This window comes from Tamandua tetradactyla, chromosome 25 (genome assembly GCF_023851605.1).
Source record: "Tamandua tetradactyla isolate mTamTet1 chromosome 25, mTamTet1.pri, whole genome shotgun sequence".
Classification (NCBI taxonomy): Eukaryota; Metazoa; Chordata; class Mammalia; order Pilosa; family Myrmecophagidae; genus Tamandua; species Tamandua tetradactyla.
Genome location: NC_135351.1, coordinates 34,788,779 through 34,797,575, shown reverse-complemented (window position 1 = coordinate 34,797,575; position 8,797 = coordinate 34,788,779). Strand labels below are relative to the sequence as shown.

Here is an 8,797-nt window from a genome sequence, read left to right as displayed (position 1 = left end):
GAGGCAGCTATTTTAGATGAGTGTTGCTGGAAATCCTCTAACAGAGCCTGAACGAAGTGAGAGAACAACTCAGGAGAGGATCTGTAAGAATAGTGTTTGGGCAGAGGACAGAGCAAATCTGAAGAAGCAGAAGCATACAGGATGGTCAGGACACTGAGGACAGCAAAGAGGCTGGTAGAGCTGGAGCTGGGCAAAGTGACAGGAGATTAAATCCAAGATGGCGGCAGGGTTCAGCACACATGGGGCCTGGCAGTACCTTGTACGGATTTGATTCTAAATGGAATTTGGTGCTAAGGTATTCATTAAGGCAGTGGTAGCTTCCAATGTAAGTTCAAAAAATATAATTCTTTCTGTTGTGTGGAAAATTCATGGCAGAAGGATCAGAATAGAAGCCAAGAGACATGTTAGGAGGTTGTTGCAGCACTGAAGATGGGAAATGATTGTGGTTTGGACAAGAGTGATATCAAAGGACATAATTAGAGTCAGAGAATATTTAGAAGTTCCAAGACAACAGAGCTTGGTGATGGGTTACAACTGTGGTATTAGAGAAAGAGGAATCAAAGACCACTGCAAGATGTTTGGGCCTGAACAAGTGAATAGTGTACCATCTATTATGATGGAAAAGACTAGCAGAGCAGAGGATTTGGGCAGGAGGTGGAATGAGGAATGCTGTTTTGAACATATTAGGTTTGAGGTACCTGTTAGGGTCTAAGTAGACCTGTCTCCCAGGCACATAAGTACAGGACTTTTGTGAACACAAAGAGATGTAATAATAATAATAATAATAATAATAATCTCTAAATGTGGGGACTCATCAATGCGTGGAGAGGTCACTTCAGATCTGGACAACGGGAAGAGAAAAAGAGTTGCTCTGACTGAAAAGGAGCAGATACAGTGAGGCAAGAGTAAAAACCCTAGTCTTACAGAAACCAAGGGGGCAAAGCATTTTAAGATGAAAAAAGTGTTTTATTTGACAAATGATGCTGAGAAGACTTTCACTTGCAGGATGAAGAACAAGCCTAAACATTGATCTTTCTGTGCAACTTGTGAATCACATTGATACAGAAATCATGGTGTTGCATTTTAGCTGCCTGCAGATGTGCCACTCATCCCCGACAGCAGGGGTCTTTCTGGTTACCTATCTAAGCCCACGTCATGACTAGCCTGGCATATGGTTGTTGTTCAATAAATATTTGAATGGATTCTTGAAGTTTTTCAACTGGAAACATTATCAGTAAGTTTTTCAACTGAGAATGGAGTCTAATGTCAATATAGCCACATATGTACCTTTGGAAAAAAAGGTGGTCTGTGCCCAGAAATAATAAAGAGAAAAGGAGTTGGTGATGGGGAAGTGGCTTCTCCCAGAGACGGGAAGTCCTCAGACTCTCTGAGAATGGTCCCTGCTTGCTGATTGTGTGCCTTCTCTCACTGCCCCAGGTAGCTGTGAGCAGCCTCTAGAAGATACATAAATGAAAATGAAATTTGCAGTATGCCCACAGTTGTTCAGGGCCCAAGGTCCTCCTGCTTCCCTCCTCTCCTCAATGTCCACCACCTTCAAACACCCACAGTTCAGTGCTCCTGAGAAGTCTCCCTCTCCCAGACACCCAAGGCAGTGAGTGAGGACAGCCCAGCCAAGTGCTCTCTCTTCTTCATTCCTTATTCCATCTCAGTGTCTCAGTGCAGAATTTCTCTCCTCTCCAGCAGTGGTCTTTGAAGCACCCAACCATCCCTACCCCAAATCTCCAAAGGTAGAGAAAATACACTATGCAGTCATTCAATGTTGGGCTAAACACATTACATATAAAACACAATTTAATCTTCATGGGACAATGAAGAACAGCTATCATCATCCTCATTTCTACAGATGATAAATAGAGTTTTAAGGAATTTGGAGATCTGGACTGAGATGTAGAAGAAGAGCCCCGGATTTTCCTTCTACAACTCCAGCTCGGCAGATGTTTTAACACCTGAAGTTGTCACTTTCATCTTAAACAAATAGTTGGTTCCATTGTGCTATTATTGAAATGCTTCATTTATTTAATGTGCATGAGAAAGCATGCCTTACAACTAATCAACTTTTATTGAATATTTATTATATTCCATGAACTACCTAAGAATTTCTCATACATCTTGTCTAATCCTTAAAATAATCCTATGAAACACAAGCGTTTCTACATATTCCATTGCAAAGATGAGAAGACAGAGGTCCAGAGAAGTCCCATGGTTAGGAAAAGGTGGGGCTTGGATACAAATCCAGGAGATTGACCTCCCAGGTCCATGCTCCAAATGCCCCCTGCCTGCCATCTCAGGTACCTTATTATGTCTGTGGCCCATAGGCCCTCAATCTCTGAACTTCTTCAGTCTTTTATCTCCTCCTGTATCTTTCTTTTGACACTGCACAGTTTTTACCAAATATTAGAGTTATTTTTATACACTCTTAACTCCCCTCCTAGACTTCAAGTTAACTGAAATCTGAGAAGCTCAGAATTCTAACACATACAGGCCTTAAGGAACCTTTTCAAACGAATGGATAAATGTTAATAAATAAAGTACATTCCAAGTTCTAAATCGTTCACTTGAACAGAACTTTATAGAGCATCATCATTTTGTCAGTTAGAGACTGTATTCCTACTTAGTAAACAATACTTCCCAAATCAAGCATCACAGATCAACTTTCCTCAAATTCATCAGTACCTAAATCATTTTGCCTCTTAGGATTATGAGTGCCTTCCTACATGAAACTGTGTTTCCTCAAAGTTTCACTGGGCAGATTCTTCAAACAAATTAAAAACTGGTCCCCATAGCAATTAACTTTTTCCTAAGGTTCTGCTTTAGGGTTTAATAAAAAATAGTCATTCCTAACTGTAAAGGTTGTCTTCTACATCTCCTTTCTGTTCCTTTGGGGATATTCAACCCCAAATAGCCATCTTTCATAACTTTTGCTGACACGTTTCACCTCCACTTTCATTTGCATTTTATAGTCAATTTAAAAGAGAAATTGTCCATGGAGGAACTAGAGTGGCCAGCCAGCTCCATGCCTTCCCCACACACTAGCACCACCCCAGACCTGGCTTGTCCAACCACTTCTTTTCAGTTCCCTTATACTGAAACCTCCCAACCCTAAAAGTAGATGCTCTGCCAGAGCATACCAACCCCATTTTTATTGGATCATCTGGACCATGACTCCAAGTTGACTCACTTCACAGAGTACTCACCCACTCATGATCATGTCCAGAATCTAATTTATAGACCATGGAACATTCTGTCCACTGTCAGAGAGTGACTAATACTATTTTTTCACAAAGACAAACACCCCATCCCTTTCATTTTAGATGGAATGTGAAGCCTTTGTTGCTGAGAACTTTCAACTGCAACTGAGGGAGCTTCTATCATGTGAGAACTTAAGGTAATGATGAATAAAGCTTAAGTAATAGTTATTTGTGCTAGGACAAATTCACTAACCAACCCACATTAATAGTAGCTTTAAGCATTTTTTAGTCACTATGATACTGGTCAAACGCTATTGTAACAATTCCATTTTTTTTTCAATGAGGAGCAAAACCACATCCCACCACTCTAACAAAACAACTGCTTTGATTTGCTTTGAGTTGAGCCCTTGGATCTCTTAGATTAATTATTGGATAGAACAGATAAGATATCTGAACTAAAGCCATTATTTTTCTTTGTCTTTCCTGGTTATTTTTATTTAGAACAAGTAACTTGAAAGCTCACACAAGGATCTGAAATACAACCATGAAAAATATACCTACTGAACATCTGTCCTGTCCCTCCTTTGGCCAAGCACCAAACTAGTTGAAGTGGGAGGTACAAAATCCTACCTTTTGGGACATTACAAGTTAGTGTCAGAGGTAGAAGAGATGCACAAACAAATAAATGTAAAACAAAGAGAGGATGCTCTGCATCCCTGGGACCCATCCATCTTCTTGGGAGAGATGATATAGGCAACGTGAAGGCTGAATTCCTGATACCCATTCTCAGCCCCCAACTTATGTATGGATTTGACAAAAGATGAATTCAGATACGGTCACAATTGTATAATACAGTGAACCTTGTGGTGGAGGTTTTTAAGATTAACACTACAAACATAAACAAGTTATTTCATGAGCTAGAACAAATGTACAACACTTGTACAAAGAGTTAATAATAGAGTGAAATGGCAAAATAGTATGTATTGCAAGCTACAAACTATAGTTGACAGTAGTATCTTAATATTATTTCATCGACAGTAAGAAATATACACACCAATACCAGAGGCCAGTAATGGGGGGTAAGGGTTATGGGGTGTTTTAGGTTTTCTTTCTTTTTTTTTTTAATGCCTGTTTATTATTTTTCTTTTTGGAGTAACAAAAATAGTCTAAAATTGAGTGTGAAGAGATTGCACAGTAATAATGTGAGACACTGATTGCATACTTTGATACATTATATGGTATGTGAATATATCTCAATAAAATTTGCAGTTAAAAAAATAGTATCAATAAGAAAACATATATATTGTAAGCTTTTAGAGCAGACGCATTAAGTCCAGAGTGGTGATTATTATTTCGGGAACTTGAGAGACTCTTTTATATATATAACCTGATATTCAGAAATAAGAATGAAGCTGAACAGGGTGGGGTTAAGTTAAAAGTAATTCAGAACATAGGGGTAAGGAAAACAGTGTCTATATTTAAGAACCATACATACTCCTTGAGACCAATGGAAGAAAGGTTTATTTGATCTGGAACTGAAATTTTCTGTTGTGCCCGGCCTCTCCAGAACATCAGATATTTCCATCTCCCTACCCCATATTAGTGACAAACCCTTCCAACAGCAAAAATTTAAAATTGCCATAGCTCAAACAATCCTAAAGAGAGGGATGGAAAGATCAAAGGTGATGGTGAAGTTATACAGAGAAGACAGGATTTAACAAATGAATATGAGTCCTGAATCATTAAATTGATATCTCTTTTAGTCTCCAGTATTATAGAGAAGCTAGAAGTAAAAACATGAAATTGTGAAATTGTAACCTATGTCAAAGTCTGAAATATGTTCTGCAACTGATTGTGGTGCTTGTGCTTTGAAATTTATAGCTTTTTTGTATATATGTTATTTTTCACAAAAAAAAGAAGGAAAAAAAGTCAATTGTGATAATAGTAAAGTATTTAAGCCCTCTAGACTCCTATATTCTGGAGCAGCTAGAAGGAAAAATATGAGAGAATCATATGGTAGCCCATAACAAACTCTGGGATCTGTCCTGTAACCACTTGTTGAAGAGTGCTTTGAAAACTATTGTTTTTTATTTCTTTGCTTTGTATATATGTTATACTATACATTTTAAAAAGTTAAAAAAAAAAAAAAAAAGATATCATAATATGTTTGTGACCATCCCAATATATAATGGTCAGACCCAAGAAGTCAAAAGCCAGTTTTCTTTTGAGGATTGAATCCTTCTTTCTTTTTTTTTTTTCTTGTTTTGTTTTGATTTTGAATCTTTTTTTCTAAACACTTCTTGCAGCCTATCCTGCCAAAGGGAAAAAATTCAGAAGAAAGAGCATCTGAAACCCAATTCAGAGGCATCACAAGGTAATAACAACCATAATAATAAGAGCAGCCATGACAAAATACATGTTAGTAGGCACCCTATAAGTACCTGGACAGACACCATCTCACTCAACGTTCAGAACAAGGCTGGGAGAACCCTGCTAGGAACCCACTGTGCAAATGAGAAAACAAAGGACCCGATGAATTAAGAAAAATAACCAAAGATTACATGTCTAATCTCCACATGGCGGGAAAGGATTTGAATCCAGGCCTAGCCAGCTAAGAAGCACATGTACATCAGAAGAAGAAAATATGAGACACCAACATCCTCTCAATAAGTATTTATAGAGAAGTTGAGGGAGGGGGAAGTTAGAATCAGGTAGAAAAAGTCTGTGAGATTTGGGGGTGACTTCCCAAGGCTGAGTCATTTGTCCATCCATTTAATAAACAAAAGCTTACATTGAGAGTCAGACAGATGCTGAGTACAGAAGACACAATGAAAATAAGAAGTATCCTTGCCACCCTCAGGGAGTTTACAATCTCATGGGGAAGCTAGACCAAGAAGTCAAACAATCAAATAAGGAACCAGGGAGCCGAGAGAGGGAGCAATGGGGGTGGGGCGGCCTACTTTAAATGCCATCAGCGCTGTTCACCCTCTGGCTCTCACAGCAAGTGATGAGTGACAGGAAGGGTAAGCTGAGACCTGAAGGGGGTGGAAGAACCGGTTTATAGTAGAGCAAAGGGGAGAGTTCACCCCAGAAACCCAGACGGGCACATGATGGAGTTAAAGGAAGCCCAGTTTCTTAGGACCTGAGCTGGGTGCAGCATTGTCACCAGCCCATCTGCAGGCATCTCTAGACCTCCTTCTCCAAGGGCTGGGCCTCCCTGACCACCAGTGGCTGAGTCTGGCACAACCCCTCAGAGCTTCCCAAGGCCCCTTCATTGCTCTGAGCATGAGGCCTGCACCTCCGATGCCCTTTCCCATGGGCCAAAGTCGTGATGCCATTTCTCAGGACTATTTCTACGAGGAGGCCTCTGTCTCTCCAAATTCATTTTCCGCCGGCTCATGCCCACAAGACAGAAGGGGGCACGCCATACCTCTTCTTTTTCTCTTTAGGAGCCCTGTTGAAATCTAATCATGAGTACATTCACTCACTCACAAATAAGACCTTTGGCTTTGGAGCCAGACTGCTTGGATTTACTTCTTAGTACTTCAACTTTCTAGCTGTGGGAACTTGGGCAGGTAGCTTAGCCACACTGTGCCTTAGCCGAATCATTCATAAAATGCATATTGCTCCTCTTTTTCAGCTCCAGCTTCTTCCTTCTCCACCATGCTCCGTCACAACCTGCAGCCCCAGTATTGTGATTAATGATGATGAACCAGGTTATGACCTAAGTTTATTTTGTACACCTAATCATTATGCTGAAGATTTGGAAAGGGTATTTATTCCTCTTGGACTAATTATGGGCAGTACTGAATGGCTTGCTCTAGATGTGATGAAGGAGATGGAGAACATCACATTATAGCCCTCAGTGTGCTCAAGGGGGCCTATAAATTCTTTGCTGACCTATTGAATCACATCAAAGCATTAAACAGAAATAGTGATAGGTTCATTCCTACGAATGTAGATTTTATCAGACTAAAGAGCTACTGTAATGACAAAAAGTAATTGGTGGAGGTGATCTTTCAACTTCAACTGGAAAGCATGTCTTGATTGTTGAAGATGTAATTGTCAGTGGCAAAACAATGCAAACCTTGCTTTCCCTGGTCAAGCAGTATAGTCCAAAGATAGTCAAGCTCACAAGCTTACTGGTGAAAAGGACCCTTCAAAGTACTGGATATAAGCTAGACTTTGTTGGGTTTGAAATTCCAAACAAGTTTGTTGTAGGTTATGCTCTTGGCTATAAAGAATATTTCAAAGATTTGAATCGTGTTTGTGTCATTAGCAAAACTGGAAAAGTAAAATACAAAGCTTAAGATGAAAGTTCAAGTCAAGTGATAGAGTTTGAAAATATTCGGAGTCCCATTAACATCAGCAGTAAAATTATTAAATGTTCTAGTTGTGTAACCATCTGCTTAATAGAGCTTGTGCATGTAAGAATTTTATCTGTTTTGTATGTTGGAAATGCCATTTGCTGCAGACTGAACTCTTTATTTGCACTATGAGCCCATATAGACTATCAGTTCTTTTTGGATGGATTGTCATTTCATTTGTGAATGGAAAAATCTCTTAAACCACACCATTATTCAATGAAATTATTGAAAATGCATCTGTAAGAAATATTTAAAGAGAATATATATTAGTTTTTTAAATGATATTTTAATTTTTATATATTCATAAAAAAATAGAAGTGATCGAATGTTGTTAATTTATACCACCATGTATTTAGAAAAGTAAAAAGCAAACAGTTTTCATATCAATGACAGAGATTTTATTGTGCCTAAGGCTGTGTGTCCTGGAATTTCTTTGGTAGTGTTTCAGTAGTATTAACTGAATTTCTGCACTTGTTTGGGTTATTTCTGGTGAATCTTTGTCAACTATTCCCTTTAAATATAAATAAATAAATTCCAAAAAACTTTTTTAAAAAATGCATATCCTCACTCTTTAGTTTTTTTGGAGAAATTAGATATGTAAATCTACATGTAGCATTTAGAACGGAGGCTGGCATTTAAAAGATGATGATTTTGTTTTGTTATCATTACATGCTCGTTACCTAGTCTCAGTAGTGGGCATAGCAGAACAAAGCAAATACAGTCCCTAGCTGGGGAGGCTCCCAGACTAGTAGGGGAGATGGGCTGCCAGTCAACCCATGCGTGTGACAAATGCTACAGTGAAGGGGAGTATTAACCTAAGGAAGTACAGAAGCAGGGGTGACTATGTGCTTAAAAGTTGAAATAGGCACTCTTTCAGGTGAAGCAGGAGGAAGGGGGAATAGGAGCAGCAAGAAGACTTTCCCAGCTGCAAAGATTTGCAAAGACAGAGAGGTGGGAAATCCCTGAGCTTGAGCAGGGGAGAAGGAAGTCAAATCCAGATACCCATGCCAGGCCAAGGATCTGACTCATTCCAGAGGTGAAGGAGAGCTGCAGGCCTATAAACAGGAAAGAGCAGTGCTCTGTGAACCTGGAAATGCATTTATAAGAGCAGCATCACAGCTGCCCAGGAGTTCTGCACCGATTCCTCTATGGTAGGTCTCCCATCAGGGTTGGGGCCTGGCCTGGCCTGCAGTCGTCCTTCCCATTTGCAATATTGTTTCC

General features: G+C 39.4%; 1 pseudogene; it reads left to right on the top strand.

Annotated features, from left to right (window-relative positions):
* The first annotated feature begins 6,825 nt into the window (after window positions 1–6,825).
* Window positions 6,826–7,775, top strand: LOC143668986 (hypoxanthine-guanine phosphoribosyltransferase pseudogene; annotated as a pseudogene).
* The last annotated feature ends 1,022 nt before the right edge of the window (window positions 7,776–8,797 follow it).